This window comes from Ictidomys tridecemlineatus, chromosome 8 (assembly GCF_052094955.1).
Source record: "Ictidomys tridecemlineatus isolate mIctTri1 chromosome 8, mIctTri1.hap1, whole genome shotgun sequence".
NCBI classification, from domain to species: domain Eukaryota; kingdom Metazoa; phylum Chordata; class Mammalia; order Rodentia; family Sciuridae; genus Ictidomys; species Ictidomys tridecemlineatus.
The window spans coordinates 29,431,603-29,452,852 of record NC_135484.1 but is presented as its reverse complement, the minus strand read 5'-3'; the positions used below and the strand labels follow the sequence as shown (position 1 = coordinate 29,452,852).

At 38.8% G+C, this 21,250-nt stretch overlaps 1 long non-coding RNA gene across 1 annotated transcript; it reads left to right on the top strand.

Annotated features, from left to right (window-relative positions):
- The first annotated feature begins 15,576 nt into the window (after positions 1-15,576).
- LOC120889142 (uncharacterized) lies at positions 15,577-18,010 on the top strand. Its single transcript, XR_013424839.1, has 2 exons — positions 15,577-15,769; positions 16,291-18,010. It is a non-coding gene; the product is annotated as an uncharacterized LOC120889142 (long non-coding RNA).
- The last annotated feature ends 3,240 nt before the right edge of the window (positions 18,011-21,250 follow it).

Sequence of the window (21,250 nt, the reverse complement as noted above, 5' to 3'; positions counted from 1 at the left end):
CAAACTGTTAAATGGTTGCCTCTCCCAGCAGGGAAAGGCTACACCCATGGAAGGGGAGAGACTGTTGGTTTTACTTCAAACATTTCTGTAATGTTTAAATGTCAAAATAAATATGTATTACTTATATGTGTCAGTTGGCTATAAAATATAACAAGGGGTCAAAATGATTTTGTAGTACATGATAAAAGTCAAAACTATTTGGGGCAAATTATTAGTTTCTCTAAATCTCAATTTACTAATTTATAGTATGAGGTGATTTGACTAAGGGATTAATATAATTGCTTCTTGCTCTAAAATTCTCTTAAGGCAGCGACTGTCCTGTTCTTGAAATGTCCAACCATATCAAGTAGAGAAGACTTGCTTTTTGTTAGGGACTAAAGTAAAGACCCTTCTAATTTCATGTTATAAAGATAATGAGTAAGAAACTACAGTGGAAAAGAAAACAGAAAGAAAGAAGAAATAGGAGTTTGGTTATCAATCTCAGGTCTGCTGATGGTTTTGTGCATGGTTATGGGTAAGACAATTTCAACACTTTGGGTTACATTATATCTCACAAGCAGAAGATCCCAAACCTATTCTATGTGAGAATTGGTTGGAAATTTTTTAAAATTACACATTTCATACACCCAACCAAAATGTCACCAAAAGCACTATTTATAACATCAAGAGAATGAATGAGGAAATGTTAGTGCATTCATTGGGACTGGATACTACAAAGCAGGTTCAGCAGACTTTTTTGTTTAAAGGATCAGAATCAGCCAATTGATCTTTCCTGCAACTAAACACTTCCACTGTGGTGTGAAAGTAGCTGAAGAAAATACACAAATTAGCCTGACAGCTTTGTGATAAAACTTTATTTACAAATCAGGAGCTTGGTCTTTTACTATACAGCAATGGAAATAAACTATAAGTACATGCACTAGCATGGATGAATTTACAAACACACTCTGAGAGAGAGAAGCTAGATTCAAAAGAGCACATGCTGTGTGATCCATTTATATTTTGAGATTTGTCTAAAATAGGCAAAAGTAAGCTATGGTGTTAAAAGTTAGAATACAGTGGTCATCCTGAGAGCACCATGCTAGTAGGAGTATCTTTGGGGTAAGATTTCTCTATTACTTAATTTAAGACTATGCTTACTTCATAAAAATTAATTTTTACATTTATAGAACTTGAACATTTTTTTGATGTAAGGTTTATTTCAATGGAAAGTTTGTGTGTGTGTGTGTGTGTGTGTGTGTGTGTGTGTGTGATGCACGTTTATTTATTTCAGGGTCTCATCCTGTAGAATTTGAGTTAGTTGGTCAGGGTTATGACTTGAGGATCCATCTTAAAATCCATCCTTGCAGAGGTAAGTAGCCTGCCCAAGGTCACATTATTGGCAGAGCTGAGACAACAGTCTTTTACAGTGTTGGGCATGGGGTGAGTGAGTCCTGCAGAAAGCCAGGACGCAGCACCTGTCCTTGAGAACTGACTGAGATTTAGCTAATGGAGGCCAAGGTCACATTCCAGGCATCAGCCTAGAGGGACATTTGCACCATCGTCTGAATATTCTCATCGATTTCTGCCACCTGGGTGACACCCAGTTTGATGTTGGCAGAGTGCTGCAGGAACTGGGCAGCTGCCAAGGGCCTTCAGAACCCAGCAAGGACGCAGAAGCCAGTTCTCAGAGTGGATGGTCTCAGCATTCTTACCAGCTCCCTGCTTCTCTCAGCAGAAGGCCTCGTGGTGTAGCAGATGCACCCAAACCTGGGTCAAGGAGATACGGCTTCACATTCTGGTTTTGCAACTTGGCAAATTACTGAATTTTACTCAACTGTAATTTTTCTTATCTGTAAAACAGGCATAGAATCTGCCCTCATGGCATCCCACCATCTTTCCCACACACAAAGAATTTTTTTGCCCTTTTTAATCTTCTTTAGGCCTACATGTATTGCTAAGCACTGTTAAAACTTTTGTAAGGATTATCTCATTTAATCCTTTTCAGTGAGGAAAGTTCACTTATGATCTTCATTTTATAATGGAGAAAATAGGAATTGAAGAATTTAAATTGACCTGTCCAAGGTCACACACATAGTTAAGAGGCAGAACCAGTTTCCTATGGAGGAAGCCTGGGACCCTGAGCTCTTAGCCACTGCTTGCAACAATGACAATGCCTGGCAACTCTCATTGTTTCTGTACCTCAGGCAAAATTTAATAGAAGTTAATTCTGTACTTCCTCTTTCTTTAAGGAGCTATGAATTGGATCTGAGATCTGGCAGTCAAAATACGTGGAGTCTAGGATGGGGTGTAGCTCAGTGGCAGTGTGCTTGGCTTGCATACATGTGGCTTTTGGCTCCATCCCAGCACTCCCAAAACAAAACAAAAAGAGATCCACCTGGATTCCAATGGCCTGGTAAATCACCTTGCTCCTCACCAGCATGAAGGTACTTGGGGCAAACCCTCTCAAGTACTCTTCCCTTGCTCAATGAATTTGTACTCCCTATGGGTCTGAATGCTTGCTCCAAATAGAAGATAAATTTAAAATAAAACATTTTTTTGTCCTAAAATCTCCTTAAAAAGTTGCATTAGTTTCCATAATCTGACTTTCTAAAAAATATATTTAGAACATAGTTGTTAAATTATTAATTAGCTAAATCTTTCTTTATTCATGCATGTGTATACAATCTCTCTCTCTCTCTCTCTCTCTCTCTCTCTCTCTCTCTCTCTCTCTCTCTCTCTCTCTCTCTCTTCTCTTATCATCCCATCCCATCCCATCCTATAGTTCTTGTTTCTGCTTTTACTCTGGGCACACCTAGCATGCTGTGCCTTCCCAAGGATACCCTTGAAGAGGCACTCTCAACTTGGTTGGAAAAGCAGAGGCTTCGGTTGAATTCTTCAGGGCTCCATATCTGTACTATTCTATTACTCTATCAGTCTGTATGAGATGGAAACTTATGACACAGAAGTTGACTTCTGACCTGATGTGAATTCCCAAAACCCATCCAGATCAGAATCTGCTATTTCCATTATAGTAATCCATACACTTTTGACATCTTGCCAGCTTGGCAGATAATGCTGGATTTTCTACAAATTGAAAAGTGATGATGGGAACGTGGGTGTTGGTGACATGCTGATAAGACATAACCTTTCTTTATATGGGATGCTTTCTCATAAAGTCAAATGAAAATTACCTATCAGATTTGGAAACCATTTGACCAGCAAGTACATTTGGAGGACAAGAATGATAATTTCACAGAATAAATGAACAATTGCTTTTACTATTTGCTCTCATTTAAAACTCAATTAAATTTAGTTAAGAGAATATTGCTCAAACCACTTAAAGAAGTAAAAATGAAGGTTAATTTTAACGAGCCAATATTTTGCTCTTGGTGCAAGGGTTAGCAGAATTTGGGAATAACACTTCAAATTAGTTATTATAACATATGGAATATAGATTGGAAGCATTACATTTTAAAACCAAGCCATAAAAACACCGTTAATTTTGGAAGGCACATTATCCAGTAGGGTTGAAAGATTTAAGGTTCCAGTAACCAGAGTTTAGAATTCCAGAACCCAGAGAAACTGTCATTTTTATTGTTTTGCTTAGTTTGGTTTTATTCCAGGAAGTTAGGAGACACTGGGCCAGACAGCAAAGATGACAAGCCACGATGTGAACGTTTCCTCTCTATGAGACAGGAAATGCTTTCAGACCCTGCACATGACTCCCTGAAAAGCTTGCTCTTTGTTTCTCGTACATCCATTTGTTCCTTTGTGCTTAATTCTATGTATAACGTACAGATGAGGCAGAGAGAAAACTGCAATTATAGGACAATGTGCCTACTAAAGAAACTGCTCTCATGTTATCAAGGAACAAAGAAAGATGCTTACCACTGATCTGAGAGGAGACATTTAATATAAACTCAAGGTGTTTTGTGAAAGCAGCCTCACAAAGGGCCTCATAAAAAAAATTTGTCAGGCCACACACATACATATACACACGTGTATGTGTACACATATATATGGCTATTCTTCAGGGGATTTCAGACTTTAAAATTGCAATCACTAAAAAGCAGTTTGAACAACAAATACCTTTTGAATTTGTATTTTCTGAGCTCTCAACGTTTTAATCATGCAGACCTTGGGAATTAAGAACCCAGAATATTTTTTAACATTTGATACTGATTAATCCTGTTTTTGAATCTGCCCATCTGAAAAAATGGAGTTGGTATAAATACAGCTATCACATTCCCTACAGTGCTCTAAACTTTTGCAAATAAATAAATATAAATATACTCATATATTTACATATTTAAATACATATTTAAATATATGTATTTTTATTTTTAAATTATTGAAAAATGCTGATGAAACTTGCAAATTTACTATAACAATGAGCACAGTGCTATGGTACAACTCTTCCTCCTATAATTATTTCTGATGAAATTATAGCAATATTATTTCAAGTCAAAGTAAAAAACTATAATAGAATGGTAGTCCACCTCCTACAGCAGGTTTTTATTGCAAAAAAAAATCCTACTTTTACTTTAGCTTCAGTTTTAAAGGAAATATCTAGTTCCTGATTCAAGGGTGAAATGTCAGGTCTCAGGATTTGAAAACAGAATTGAGGTTTGACAGGATCATGCTCCTTCCAAAATTTGCCTGGGAGCACTTTTCCTTGTATCTCCAGCTCCTATTGACCCTAGGCATATCTTGGCTTATTTCTGTGTAACTCTGATCCCTAACCTCAGCTTCACATGGCTCACTTCTATATTCTCTTCTTTTAGTGTATCTCTCTCTTATTCTTATAAGCATAGTGGTCTTGGGGGATTAAAGATGCACCTTATTTCTTAGGACCTTAACTAATTGTATCTGAAATGATGCTATTCCAAATAAGGCTGTTCTGAGATATTGGGAGTTAGAACACCAACATATCTTTTGGTAGATGCAATTCAACCCATTACATCTGCCACACACTGTTCTAGGTGCTAGGATGTTAGTGTGAATAAAACAAAGTTTATTCTCTGCAGGTGCAAGGAGGTTGACACTAACCAAACAAAACCCAAGGATGTCAGTTAGTGATAAGTGCTGCATGGACAATTATATAGGAGAGCATGAACTTAGATTAGGTAGAAAGATCATTCCAGGTGAGATCAAACTGAGCTCCAAATGTAAGAAAAAGGTAGTCTTACAAAGATAAGAGATGAGGATCCCAGGCAAAGGCTCCAGGAGAGGGAGAACTTTCCCCCATCCCATTTGTCACAGCAAAAATCTGTCAAAATGAAGAGTTTCTATTGCTCCTGTGAGTTTATGTTTGTCTGCACAAGTTATCTAAGTTTGGGCTTCTGGTGGGTTATTTTTTGTAAAGTTATGAATGGATGGGATGGCAATCGAAGAAATGGGGCCAATTAATGTTGTCAAGGAGGTATTCTTTAGTTTGAAGATGGTATATTGTCTTGTGGGCCAGGAGACAATTTTTATAGTTGAATGGCTACTTTCCAAATATAAACTGAAATGTCATTAAGTCCTACTTATATATCCTTAAATGAGGCTAGATCTGGTTTGCATCTGTGCTTCATAAGAAACATTAGAATAATTTATAAGACAACCATCCCCAAGTTTATCTTTAAATTTTATCAGAAATAAAATAGAAATAGCCATTCTGATAAAATGTGGCCATATTTCACAGAAGTTACATTTTTCTTAGAATCCTGTTCCCTTTTTAAATTGTTTAGATCTTATAATATAGGGCATAGTGATCTAAGACTGAAATCTAAGTGGTCTTGTCTCAAGGAAAATTAAAACATTGCATGACAAAATGAAACACTGCAGAGATTTAAGGACCAAAAGCTCTTCCATCTTTTCTATGTCAGGTTTGGGTTTGCATTTTTAATGCTCTTAGGAAGATTCACAGTAAAAATAGGGCACCTTTTTTAACATCTCTGTTGTTTGCAGACATAAGCATATTTTACTCACTGAATTATTAACTTTTTCATATGCCTATCAATTTTTAGAAAAAGACCAAGAACTTGTAAAATAACATGTCAGAATTTGTGATTCAGAGAGAGAACAAACACACCCAGCTCCCAGAATAACTTCAGGACTGACCCAATTGAGTCTCAAATGGGAAGCTTTCTAAGAGTATGGTTGCTTTCAGCAACTTTCTACGAATTCCCTCAAATAAAATTTAATAAGGACCAAGATCTCTCTTAAGGTACTCAAAATTTAAAACTGCTGATATCTTCATCCAATTTTTAAGGGAAAAAACACCAAGTTATAAATTCTTAAGAATTAGTCAAATAAATGGAAATCTTTCTATGTATTAAGCATTTCAAAAACTTGCAGGAGAATTACACTACTATGATTTGAATTTTTGAAATGTTGCTAAAAACTTCATGTGTTGAAGTCTTGGTCCCCATTGCAGCAATATCCAGAGGTGGGGGTTTGGGGAAGCGATTCAATCATAAGGGCTCTTTGGTGGATTAATTCATCTAATGGATTAATAATTTGGATTTCTGGAAGGAGGCAGAAATGGTAGGCAGGTGGGGCATGGTTGGAGAAAGTAGGTCACAGAGGACATATCCTTGGGGGCTATATCTTATCCCTGGCTCCTTTCTGTCTCTGTCCTTACTTTCAGATTGCCATGAGATAAACAACTTTCCTCCTTTATTCCTTCCTGTCATGATGCTCTGCCTCATTCCAGGCCTAAAGCAATGGAGCTGACTGACTAGGGACTAAAACCTCTGAAACTGTGAGCCAAAACAAATGTTTCCTCTTCTAAACTGTTTGTGTCATGGATTTTGCTTATAGTAACAAAAGCTGACTTATACAATGAACTTTTCTATTGAGCTGTATTTCAACTAATTACATTAAAATAGAGACAGGAAATTAAATGCAAAGCCAATGCTATTCAACCCATTTAGGTAAATCTATACTGCTCCAAACAAATTAGACTAGTGATCCATTCATTCCTGGGATGATGAGAACCAATCTTCCATTCACCTTACCTCCCAACTCAACCTGGGGTAACTGGAGGCCATAGATTCAGGTATGGGCAATTCTGTTAAAGCCCAGAATACAAGTACCATGAAAGCTAAAATTCTAAGCATGCTCCACCAGGGAAACCACGAAAGGAGGTCAGTTTTTATGCAGTTGTGTTTTCTGTTGCTTTTTATGACGATTTCTCAGATGACTGAGTACAAAGCTGGTTCCCTAGAAGAGTTAACAAAAGAGCTATGAACACTTGATTAATATTAGCTTAACAAATAATTAATAAAGGCTAGTGACGTCAGAAGTCACATGTAAATAAGCTGTTCAGAATGCGTTATCTGTGATTGCTTAGAATTAAATCTAATATATGGCCTACTCCAGTGAAAGGACCTATAAATGAATATTATTTCAGCAACAGAAAGCTGTGCATTCAAAGAAGAAAATTTTTTTTCAAACTTGTAGGAAAACTGTCATTTTTCTACTTTTAAAAAATTATATGAATTTATGATGTGAAGTGTGATAATTTGATTCATATATATATAATATTTAATGATCAAATCAGTGTAATTGATATTTGTGTCTCCTTAAACATTTACCATTTTGTGGTGTTTGTGTGTGCTGGAAACTTTTAAATGCCTTTCTTCTAGTTCTTTCTAAAATAAATAGTAAATTGTTATAAACTATAGTTCCTTTCCTGTGCCATAGAAGTCTACCTTCTGTATCTCAATCAGAATGAGCCCTCTCTCTTTTGGTTCTACAAGTGTGTTGTAAGAGTAAGCGCCGGAGCCTGTTGGCTCTTTCTGGGGGTTGGTGTTCCTTTTGTGCCTCTCAAGCTTCACACATTTGTAAGTAACTGAGGATAGCATGCAATGCAGAAAAAAAAAAAGAATCTTGCTCTTGAGGTAGTTTGCAATGTCGAGGGACAAAACAAGTCAGCAGAGCAAAGGAAATAGCAACGTGCTCAGTAGTAAAACAAATGCAATCTGCTATTTAGGGAGAATGACCTGTTGATGCAGGTGAAGGACAGCTTCCTTCACGTGAGAACTGCCATCCAGGTGCATGTCCAGGGAACCCGGCTGTGCTGACCTGCTTCCCAGAGACCTTTCATTGCCCCACTCAGACTTGCTTCCAGGAGGGTCTGCACGCTGACTCTGCAGAGTTCCAGGCATCATCAGGGACTAAGGATAAGAACAAAGGAAGAAACTTCACAGAGGGGTTATTTTAGAAAAGTGGAGGGAGGGAAGGCAATTGGGGGGTCCTAGGCAGAGCATAAATATCGTGAGTCAGATAGACCCGTGGCTTCTGGATGTTTTGCAGATTCCATTTACGTGGTGAAGCGCACATCCTCTTTCTTTTTCATTCTTGCAGGCTCTCTTCTTGATTCTCTGTCACACTTGAAAATGTCTTCTGATGGATTTTAAAGCTATGATTCTCAAGCAGACTGCTCTGACCTGCCCTGGTGGTTTGATCATGATGGCTCCCCAGACAGGGACTAGACAAAGGGAAGTAATAAATGGGAAATACAGGCTGTATCAACATATATGGGGTGAATGGGTTGAGACTCACTATAGTTGTTAGACTCACCATTGGTTTAGACTCACAGTGAGTGTTTACCTCTTTAGTGGTTTTGACCACAGAGGGTCCCACATCTACTGTTCAGAGAAAATAAATCATCATTCCCATTAACCAGAATGAGTCAGTTGCAAAGAAAGGCAGTGGGAAGTGGGAGCAGTGGAGAAAGCTCTGCTCTGCATGTCATCCTGAAACTCAAGATCCTTTCCTCTAGTGCTCAGAAAACTATAGCCCACAGATGAAATATGGCCTGGGAACTAAGACAGGATTTTACATTTTAAAGGGGTTGCAAAAGAAGAATGAGGAGGAAATGAAAAAAAAAAAAGAGGAAGACAAGTAGAAGTAGGAGAGAAAACTTATAATAGTACATAAGGTGTAAAAGATATGTCATCCAACCCTTTTACAGGAAAAGGTCCTAACTCTGGATATACTCTGAAGTTTCCTAGGGTTTTGAAATCACTGGTTTCCTTGCAAGCAACCACCAATACCGAGGAGGGAAGGAGTTGTTAGAACTAGGCTTTGAGGAGGCATGTCCACCTGGTGGGTACAACTTCATGACACTGACCTGTAAGAAAGGATAGGAAATGCAGCCAAGCTCTGAGCCCAGGAGGCAAAGGGATCTGGTAGGTTTAAATGCAGGTGTTCCATGGCACACAGGTTAACTGCTGGAAGAATCAGGCAGTTGTGGTGCATTCAGGAAGGGATTAGAGTCCTTTGGATCAAGATTACCATGGTGGCCCCTCAGAAGAAGTCACAGTATGTTGGTCAATGGGCAAGAGGGTACGAAATGCAGGTAAGGGGATGGAGACAGCCTCAGCCCAAAGGTGGAAAATGTAAGGTTGCCCAGACAACCATGCTCACAAGGAAAAGACCCCACGGGGAAGTTCTGGGAGATTGAGGTCAGGTGGCAACATACTTTAAACGTCATGCCGTATGAATGCCAAATTGTAAGAAATCTTTCAGGGACTGCGGGTGTAGCCCAGTGTTTAGTGGTAGAGCATTCCCCTAGCATTAGTGCATGACTGTAATCCCAGAGGCTCAGGAGGCTGAGGCAGAAGGATCACAAGTTCAAAGCCAGGCTTAGTAATTTAGCAAAGCCCTAAGCAACTTAGAGAGACCTTGCCTTTAAATAAAAAAATAAAAAGGGCTGGGGATGTGGCTCAGTGGTTAAGTGCCCTTGGATCCACTCCCAGGTACAAAACAAAACAAAGCAAAACAAAAAAACAATTATTCAACCAAGGATTTGTTTCCATTTTATTCATGTACTTCTTGCTTTATGACATCCTTTTCTGTAAATCTGGAAACCACAGCTTGGGAGCCTTTCTGAATAAAGTCTACCCTTGGAAGATTGGTATGCTAGGATTTCAAGAAATGAAATTATATGAAAGTTGACTCATCTCTTTGGGGGAAAACATCAAGCATATAATCATACATTCACAGAAGTTTATGATAATATTTGTTCTCAAGTCAAGGAAGAAAAATAAAACAAACACCCAGGGACCTGTCACCAGCAGAAGTAATAGGACACTGGCACTATGAGACTCCTTCTGCCTCCTCCACCATACTTCCCTCTTTTCTATTCCCACTTCCCTTAAAACAATTCTAATATTTATTTTAGTCACTGATGCTTTTCTTTATAGCTATTCCACTTTTGTGTTTCTAAAAATAAATTGTTCGATTTTACCTGCCTTTAAGCTCTGTATGGAAGGAACCATATTATGTATCTTCTTCTGTGAATATGCTCCATATTATGTTTTTGAGATAAGTCCAAGTTGCTGCTTGTAGCTAGTAGCTAATTCATTTACATAGTTGCTTTAGTCAGCTTTCACTGCTATGACCAAAAGACCTAACAAGAATAATGTAGAGGAGGAAAAGTTTATTTGGGGCTCACAGTTTCAAAAATCTTAATTCATAAATGTTGCTTTGAGCATAAAGTAAGGCAGAGCACCATCATCAGTGAAAATATAAACCCCAAAGGCACACCCCCAGTGGCCTACCTCCTCCATTTCACACCCTACCTGCCTACAGTTACCACCCATTTAATCATTCAAGTGGATTAGCACACTGATTAGGTTTAAGGCTCTACTAACCTGATTATTTCACCCCTGAACTTTCTTGCATTGTCTCACACATGAGCTTTTGGGGGACAACTCATATCTAAATCATAACAGTAGTATTCTACTCTATGTCATCCATTCTATGTTTAAAAGCCATTCCTCTTTCTTTTAAAATTGAAGAAAAATGATCTCTTCTAAAGAAAGCATTAAAATTAGAACTGAAACAGAGACAAGAAATGAAAAAATAAGAAACTAGTTAAGGATGCACTGGTTTTAGTAGAACTTTCAAAATTTCAGTATGTCTCTTTGAAACTCCTTGTTCTTACAGGTTTGGCTTTTCATATTGTGTTCAATTTGACTTTCTATGACATTGATCTGTATGTTTTTGTGTATTTTGTTGTTGTTTTCAAATCAGTAGTTTCTGCATGTGATTGAAGGGTTCTAACAACTTTGGAGACTGCCCTTGTTCCTTGTCCCTCGTCCTGCTGGCTAAGAACACTTAGTGCACTTGGGTACTAATAGGTCTCAGATTCCATTGTAGGGCATTTAGGCAGGGACCTTCCTGGGAGAATTTCATTGCACATCTCAGGCTGCTGACAGCACAAACTTTTATAATCCCAGTTCTAAACATACAGTAATTCTGACTGATAATTTTATGTTATTCATCTTCATTGTTGGGTTTTTGTTCTTGAGTCTATTGAAGGGTTAATTTCACAAATGAAAACAATCCAGATGATTTTACCCAAATGCACCAAAATCATAAATAAAATAAAACCATGTCCCTCTCATGTCTTGAGCCTGGCTAGGGGACATTTCTCAGCTCCTCTTGATAGATCCATTCATCCATGAGAAAGCTTGGAGTCCCTGTTACAGCACCACAGAACATTGGTGCACAGCCCCAAGAGAAACCTGCCATTCAAGTCTCATGACCTCATACAGCTCCGAAGAACATTGATCACCCTTCCTACAGAAGGACACAAGAAAATATTTCTGTGAGTGGGGGAACATTTTGCTTCATTGACATTTCTCTGAGTTCCTTTTCCTTTTTGTCATATACTTCACAGGCAGGTTTCAGTTCTGAATAATTACCATATGTTTGCCTCCCCTTGAGAACAACCTGAGTTGCAAAAATCCATTTTAAAGCTTCTCTGCTTAAAGCAATCAGTTCCATAAATTATACATCTGTTACTAGATATGCATTTTCCAATAGGTAGTCTACAGCCATCCCCCATGAATATTCATCTTCACATTAAAGGTGGGAGAAGCCTAGAAACCTTCCCCCCCCTTTTTTTTCCTTTTCTGCCAAGAGGCAGATAATCTTTTTGAAAAGCCTGTTTATTACTGGTGGGGAGCTTTATTTCTATCTTCAGAAGCACCATTTTAGATTTGTGTCATCGGTTCAACAAACAGCTTCTTTTAATCGATAAATATCAAATTAAATCTACAATTAAAGTTTACTAAAAATATTGGTTGATACAATTTTGTTGGTGGTAAAAGTACATAAGTAGAATGATTGGCGATGATTACCAATTATTCAGCTTTGTTCAGAACACACGTGTCTATAGAGCCATGGCTCTTTAGCTAAGAAGCCATTGTCCTGGGAAAGATCTAATTCAGAGCATGTCAGTGCAGCTGTGCCTAGTCAATACTTCAACACCGCATCAATTCTTGACACTCAGCTTCCCAAGAACAATCAGTGAAATAATAGAGTGAGTGCCAAAATGGCCATCCCATCTCTTTCGCTTCGTTGTTTTGTCCATTGTTAGATTTGACTTGTTTTTTAAAAATACCATCAGGATCAGGATGTGGTAGTACACAGCTGTAATCCCAGGGATTCAGGAGGCTGAGGCAGGAGGATGGCAAGTCTGAGGACAGCCTGAGCAACTTAGGGAGACCCTGTCTTAAAAAAAAAAAAAAAAAAGTCTTCTCTAGTCTTGACTCCTGTAGAAAAATCATTATTTTAGGGGGAAAAAAATTACCGATAAGACAACAGAGACACATAGAGATTATGTAAAAACTGTAAAATACCAAAATTTGTTCTCTTACATTCATGTGTTACTTACAGTATGCAATCAAAAACACAGCCAAAGAAATGAAAAAAAAAAGGAAGAGAAAAAGGAAGAGAGAGAAAGGGAGGAGAAAAGACAAAGAAGGAAGAGGAAAGGAGAAAAGAGAATATTAATACTGTTACAAATGGTAAATAAAAAATTCTGGGTAGGGAAGAAAAAAAGGAGTAGAAACAACAACAACAACAAAAAACAACAACACATAGAAAGAGGAGAAACATGTTACACGACAAGCACAGGTACTGAGATCACCAAATGGTGGCTATGATTTTGTCTACATTGAACCTGAAAGTATTGAATTATGAAGATGCACATAACTTTCCCTCACAAAGGCGGCTTGGGTGATGAAAGAGATAAAAAAAAATTAACAAACAAACACCTTGTCTAGAAGTCCTATGCTTCTGCTGGAATCTGGTTCTACCACAGAAGCTCAGAGTGACCTTGGCCACATTATATAACTTATTTGCTCATTTCCTCAAATGGGAAATGTTGATAAAGCATCCATCAGCCCTATCCACATCATGGGGTTATCTGAGGATCTGATGAGATCATTTCTGTGTGAACGTTGTGAAGCACCCAAGTCCCATATAGCATATGACCACAAGTAATCTGCATGCCATTCTTTGGCCTGGCAGTTGAAAAGCCAAACACAAGGAAAAATAGAAGAGATGGGTCCCATCATATTAAAGGAAATAAGTTGCTGGTCCTATTACTCACCGCCTGATTTTAAGGCCACCTATGGTATTTTTTGAATCCTTAATATTAAATAACAGAACTAGGAATTTTCTTTTAATATCATGAGCCTGAGTCTAGATGTTTCCTTCTTTTCTTTTTCTCCTTTTCTTTTTTTCTGCCTGCCTTCCTCCTCCTTCTTTCTTTCCTCCTTTGCTTGCTTTCTCTTTCTTCTTTCTGTTTGTTTCTTTTCTTTTTGGGACAAAGTGTTCCCGATAGGCACTGGGAAAGGAAGCAAGGAGCTCATGACTGAAATGTGTTTTAAAGGGACCTTGGCCATTTTGTTCCCTATTACAGGAGCTGGGGACAAGAAAAACAGCTGGCAATGGGGCTTCTGCATTTGTGTCTCTCTGTCTGCTTCTGAGGGACACGGAGCAAACTGCAGAGATGGAGACACAGCCGTGGCAGAGATCACCTGCCCGATGACTTCTGGGAACCATTCAGCCCAGTGTCCTTTTAGAACCATCTCTAGCAGTGACAGGCAGATGTGGTCAGGACAAGGGCAGCCATAGAGCCAAAGCTGCCAACACATGCTCTTCCACTTTTGATGGCAGCTCAAAATTTTGGATTCTAGAAAGGAAATAGAAGTTTTGAAAAAGAGAGAACAAAGGCCTTTCTTTCCCGTTAACTGCTCAGCCTGTGGGACTGAATTTTGGAGGAGAAAAAAAAGAAGAAGAAGAAGAACTATTGTTTGTGCCCTCTCAGGCCTTAGCAAGTATTTTATCACATTTTCATGAAATATACTGTTAGCTCAAACGCTTTGTTTGCGTGAGGGTGTGTCTTACTCATGGGTGGAAAATTTCCATAAATTTTTCCATTCTGTTTTTTTTTTCCTCCCTCCTTTGTTCACTCATTCAGGATCTTTGTCCCTTGTGATCCCACATGCACTAATCCTAAGGATCAACTATTTGAGATTTAAAACTTCAAAGATCAAAATGATGGGGAAAAATCAGAACTTGTTTGGTGTAGGACCAATTACTTGCCAGACATGACAAGTCAGGGTGACTCTCACTTCCTTAGTCCGTCAACCCATGTTTGTTAAGCAATTATTCAGTCAATACTATATCAAAGGCACTATATATATTTTTGTTAATTCTTGAATTCAGCAAATTAACTGATAGGAGTGATTTTGTCACTAAAGTGGCAAAATCATTTCCGCACTTGTCTCCTTCCCATTTGTTCTCTCTTCTAACTCCTATGTCTGAGGCAGGTGTTGACAGTTGTTGTTCTGTGACGGGAATTTTTAGAAACACCAGCACTGATGGGTGGACAAATATCTTCATCAGGAAATCACAAAATTGGTTTGAGATACGGTTGCTTTGAGAACCACCCTCTCCTTCGTCTCATCTGTATTTAGTGTTCCTGCTCTCTACTGTGAATTCTGTCTTTCTCGTCATGGCAAAGCTTGTTTTGTGAGCCACGATCTTACTTGTTTTCTAAGAGAAACTCTACAAAGATTCATGGATTGAGAACAGGTTGATATCAGCCCTCTCTGAGATGACAGACGAGGAACAACAACAACAAAAAAAGGACTAGTATTAGCACATGGACAGGTCCCCAAGTTGAGATGCTTCACCTTTCCAGGACAGTCAATTCTGAAACTGTAATGGTCAGTTCCGGTAATGAATAGCATTACTGGCAGCCTAGAGGGTAAATTTTGAGACTCTCTTTTCATTACGATGCAGGAGCCTATCACACTGCCTTTTGCCGGCAGCACATGTTTAAACTTAAAAGCAAAAGCAAATTCTTTGAAGACTGAACATTAAACAAAAAAGGGAAAAAAGAAAGAAACCTCGAACCTAAACACATTTTCGTCTCTCTGGAAAAGCAATTGATAAATAATACACTCAAACTGTGAATACATTTTCACACTGTTAAGCATTTATTTATTAAAAAAAAATAATATGTTGCCTGAAACAACTCTGTTTTGATAATCTCCCCAGGGCCAGAACACATATACATATATTCTATGCAATTGGTGCCTTGTAGGTAAGAGAAAAGAAATGTGTCAGATGGAATTTTCAGGAAGGAAGATCATGCCAGGAGATGCCAGCTGCTTCTCTTATTTTTAAAACAGAATTCTCATCTCTATAATAACCTGCCATCAACTGTGTTTGTGGTGTGTATGTGTCAGCTTGGCTAGGCTGAACTACATTTCCCAGAATTCCTGTTCCTGTATGCTTCTGGGTAAAGTGAGCTACAGAGAGGTTCTTGTTTGAGCTAGGAGGGTGGAAAGGAAGCAGTAGCCACGTTTTAGCTCCCTCATGCCATGGCCCTGCTCCTGGCTCACTTCTCTGGTGTGAGGCAGTGGCCAAGCTTACAGCCGCTGCATCTCACTCTGGATCCTCCTTTGGCTTCCTGATTCCTTCTCTGGTAAGTAGAAAATAGCAACTGCTCTGGACACAGATGTAAGACATCTGAATGGCAGAGGGTAGAAAATAAATCCCACAAATATCTAGGGGTCTAGTCTGAGGCAGGCTGGGTTCCATTTTTGACCACTTCTAAATCAAAAAGCTGTCAACTATGAGTGGGGTCCAAGGTTTCTAAATCTAGATTGTTATAAAAGCAGCTCTGCCACTTGGACCATATGATCCAGAAGATCCAATAGTGTGTAGAATGTTAGTGATAGATACGAATGCAGTTTAGAGCATTCTTCAAGAGACGAATGCTTGGACATGGGTCATTCAGTTACTCTGTGTCCTGAGCTACCCTTTATTAGTGTTGTCTGACCTACCAGGCCACAAAGCTGAGCATCCATGGCAGTGCTCCATTAACAAATGGAAGTGGGATGTATGATCTGGGCTTAGGGAGGTCTAGAGGAACTAATGTATTGCACAAGCACGTGGCCTATGTATCCACCACCTTACTTCTGTTATATTGCTCCTTTCTTTCAGACTACACCTATGCCCTCTTTGAGAACTTCTTAGGACCAATCAACAGAGGAAAACTGAAATTTCAGACCTAGCTTCCAGATGACTCTGCATATTAGGAAGACACCACTCAAAAGTGGACAGCTAAAACCAAATGGACAATTGAAACACAACAGCCTCACTCTGGGATGGCCCTGTAGGTCAGCAGCGAAGGGAAATCTTTCCAGTGTACAGAATGACAAGCAGTACACATGTTGTTCCTTTTACTTGAAAGAAGAGATGTCTTGAAGGGAAAATCTTCAATAATAATAATAATTCATGGGTCAGAGATTTGGAAAGAACATGATTAAAAACTTGGTGATGAAGAAATCTGCTGGAGAGGTAGGCTGATAGGCTCCTCCAAATGGCAAGGTGTGTTAGGATATTCGTGTTCCATGTGCATGCTCACAAAGAATGAACTCAACAACGGAGGATTTTCACTAGCAAGCAGATAGGATGAGCCATTCTGTGCTCCTCCGTCCTCTTCCTTCCCCAGCAAATCCTGTCATTATCAAACCAGATCATTAAAAATGTAGCAATGGCAGAGAACATTGTGGCAGAGAGAACTTTAGCTTTGGTTCAGCAACATGGACTTCTACCTACCAAGGCCTGTCTAGCTATAGTTACTGTTGTGTGCCTGATTTGCTAACAGCAGAGGTCAATAAGGAGCCCCTGACTTGGCACCCTTTTCAGCTATTAGCTAGCCACTGATGGGCAGGTTGATTACACTGGATCACTTCCCTCATGGAAAGGGCAAAGTTTGGTTCTTAACTAGACTAGACACTTACTATGGATATACATGTAACTTCCTTGCTGACAATGCTTCTGCAAAACCCACCACCAAAACCATGTGCAGAATGACTTATTCACTATCATAGTATTTCACACAGCATCACTCTGACCAAAGAACTTATTTCACAGCAAATAAGATGTGGAAATGGCCTTGCATAGTCTACTGATCTTACTGTGCCACTCATCACCCAGAAACAGCTGGCTTGACAGAATAGTAAAACATTCTTTTGAAGGCTCACTTATAGTCTTTGACAATACAAAAAGTGCTCTAAATCAGCATCTAACATATAAATCTCTATTTCTCCCTTACTGGTATCCATGGGTGAGGGACTCAAGGGATGGAAATGGGAGAGAATCCTCTATTTTCCCTAGTGATTCTCTAACAAAACTACTGCTTTCCATCCATGTGACATCAGGCTTTCAAGGTCAAGAGGTATTAGTTCCAAAAAGAGGAATGCTTCCATTGGTGTACAGATAATTATCTGATTGAACTGGAGTGCCACCTGACACTTTGACTCATGTCACTGAATTGTCAGGCAAGAAAGGGAGTGATTGTAACTAGGCTGCTTCAACACAAAGGGAGTAAGGAGGAGTACGTCCTGAAAATTAAAGATCTTCTAGGTGGCCACTTAGCACTCCCACATCCTGGGATTAAAGTCAGTAGAAAACCACATTAACTCAGTTAAAAGATTGCCCAAGACCCAGTGCCTTTGAGAATGAAGATTTGGTTCATTGTACCAGACAAGGATCCATAATCAGCTGAACAAAAGGAAGAAATGACCACTAGGGCCACATGACCAGTTGTAGATAAAAATACTGTTTGAGTTATGAATATCTATTCCTCATTTTGCTATGGCTCTGTATAAATATAAGTATATATATATACAAATATACATATTAACTTAACCAATTATCTTTGTATTTGTCTTTCTCCTCATTCTCTTATCATCTAATGTAAGATTTGTTGACAGTAGTAACTTGACACATCAATGTACAATTTATAAGACATCAGAGGAGAAGTGCAAATTAACTACATGAATGAACATCATCCAAATTTAAAAAAAACTGGATCCTCTATTATAGAAAAGTTCAAGTGGGTATAATTGTATCACAGTAGGTAGAGGCATGATTCTGGGTTTTTTAAAAATATTTTTTAGTTTTCCTCGTTTCCCTTTCTGAGGATTTGTCACTGATATACAGAAATGCCTTTGATTTATGGGTGTTGATTTTATATCCTGATACTTTGCTGAGTTCATTTACTAGTTCTAGAAGTTTTCTGGTCGACTTTTAGGGTCTTCTAGGTATAGAATCATATCATATCAGCAAATAGTGCTAATTTGAGTTCTTTTTTTCCTATGTGTATTCCTTTAATTTCTTTCGTCTGTCTAATTACTCTGGCCAGTGTTTCAAGAACTATGTTAAATAGAAGTGGTGAAATAGGGCATCCCTGTCTTGTTCCAGTTTTTAGAGGGAATGCCTTCAAGTTTTCTTCATTTATAATGATGTTGGCCAAGGTTTAGCATAGATAGCTTTTATGATGTTAACATGACTTTTATTTTTAGTTATTTACATGTGGTGCTGAGAATCAAACCCAGTGCTTCATGTAGGCTAGGCAAGCACTCTACCACTAAGCTAAAAAACCAGCCACGACTCTGTTTTCATCTTTCTTTGGAAATCAAGTATGATTTAAAGAGACGTCAGAGTGCCATGTTGTCAAGGGGTGGTGGATTTGTAATGAGCGAACTTGACCAGGCTGAACTCTGGTCCCCAGAATTCCCTTTCCCATATGTTTCTAGATAGAGGGGGTCACCAGTGAGATTCTTGGACAAGACTCAGAGGCAGAAGTGAGGTGGCAGCCATTAGATATCTCATGCATGTTATGTCCTCTCAGCTCACTTACCTCCTGCCACCGGACCTGCCGTTGTTCCACCTTCTCCTGGATAGATACTCCTTAAGCTTTTCTAACTCCTGGGCCAGGTGTGTGTGCTAGGCTCTGATAAGGACCCTGCAATCAAAGTCAGAGGCTTTAAGAACTGAGATAATATTTGGCCTGTGTTCATGAGCTCTAGCTGTGTCCAGGATTCTGGTATGTTCTGGCTCTCACCCACCTTTCCTTACATCCTATCCTTAAATTTCAAGCTCCAGCATCAATGTGAAGACAACAGCTTTACAGATGATTTCATCACACACTACAATTATGTAAGGTCAAATCCCTGCAAATACACACACACAGTTACATTTCTGCTTCTCTTATTGAACACTGGTTCATTTGGTAATTTGTTTAAATTTTAGAAGATTACAATCTTTAAAAATAAAAGTCTGCTGAGGTATAATTGACATTCAATAAACTGCACATATTTAAGTTGTACAATTTGATGAGTTTAGACATATGCAGATACTTACGAAACCAACATCATAATCAAGACAGTGAGCATATTCATCACCCTCAAAAGTTTTCTTGTTCACTTTTCTAACCCTCCCTCCCTATTCTCCTTTTTTGCCTCATCTGACAGCCACCAATGTGTGTTCTCTTGCTTTAGATCAGTTTGCATATTCCTTAGTTTTATGTAAGTAGAATCATACACTATATACTCTTTTGTCAGGCTTCTTTCACTCAACCTAATTGTTTTGAGATTCCTCAGTGTTGCTATTTGTTCATTCTCAAGCAGTTTATTCTGAAAGGTTAAATTCTTAATGAATGACATTGTGCTTAATTATAGGACAATCACAAGCATTTAGATGCATTGTGACTGAGCATAATTTAGAGAAACAAAAATCCAGGCAGTCAGAAGTGATATGTTGGGAGTATTTCCTCGTAGCAGAAAGATTTACATAGTGTCATTACATCAGCCTTACCATTAAGTGGAGAGGAATAAGTTTCTTGGGAAAGGGCTTCCAAAGACTGGACTCCTCCAAAAATCTTGGCCAGTGGAATAGAGCTAGACAGCACTATCTTCAGAGGTTATCTCAGAAAGGGATGGGACACTGTTTGCACATTGCTCAGATGAGTCAAGTGACAGATTGCTCCACAGGGGGTCTTAAAACCTCCCAAAGTGAGTCATGGAAAGGAACATAATGCAGTGGGCATTTTACTGCCAATCAAGAGATCTAGATTTTAACCCAGAACTGTCACTTACTTATTACACATATGACTACAGATAAATCAGATTCTCTCTTTGAATCTCTCTTCCTCAACTACAAATTGAAGGAATCAGACTGTATGATCTTGGAAACTTCTGTATTCTACACATCTAAGAATGAGATAATAAAGGCCCAGAGGACCAACAGGTGTGGTTATTCCAAGAATTACATAGTCTGAAACAAATCTACATTAGAAACTATGCAAGGTACCAGAGTACAGCCATCCAGCCAGCCATCAATCCACCTAGTAAATGTTGACTAAATACCAAAATGTAAAAGACACTATGTGTAAACCTGAAAATTGGAAGATGAATATGACCTAGCTCCTTTTCTCAAGATGCTCACAGTTTGCTGATGGAAGATAGGCTTATTCATAACTAATTATAACGTGGTTATTTCGGAAGTACTTTCACAACAGAGATGGTGTTTCAGTAAATATACTGATCCTCAGAACCTTGTACAAAATTGGAGGAGAATTTTTGTTGTTGTTGTTGTTGTTGTTTTCTGTGGAAATAATTGAATATGAGTATTTTTATGATAAAGGGCATATCAGAAAGTTCCATGTAAAGATGGGAAGGAGGTATTAAGAATATTTCTTTTGGAAACTCCTGGTCACCCTTACTCCTGGATATGTTTTATACTTCTTATAAGTATTGATTGCTACAGTTGCTGAGGCTGGTTTTGAACTCTCGATCCTCTTGCCTCAGCCTCCCAAGCCACTGGGATTACAGGTGTGTGTCACCATGCCTGGCACACAGTATATATTTTTTTGAGATTTATATCATAAAGGCTCTAAATCACATATTGGCTCTAAATCAGAGAGCTGGGCACCACAACACATGTCTGTGATCCTGGTGACTTGTGAGACTGAGGCAGGAGGACCATGAGTTCAAAGCCAGCCTCAGCAACTTGGCAAGGCCTAAGCAACAGTGAGACCCTGTCTCAAAAAAAAGGAGTGGGGTGTTGTTGGGGATGTAATTCAGTAGTATAGTGCCCCTGGGTTCAATCCAAT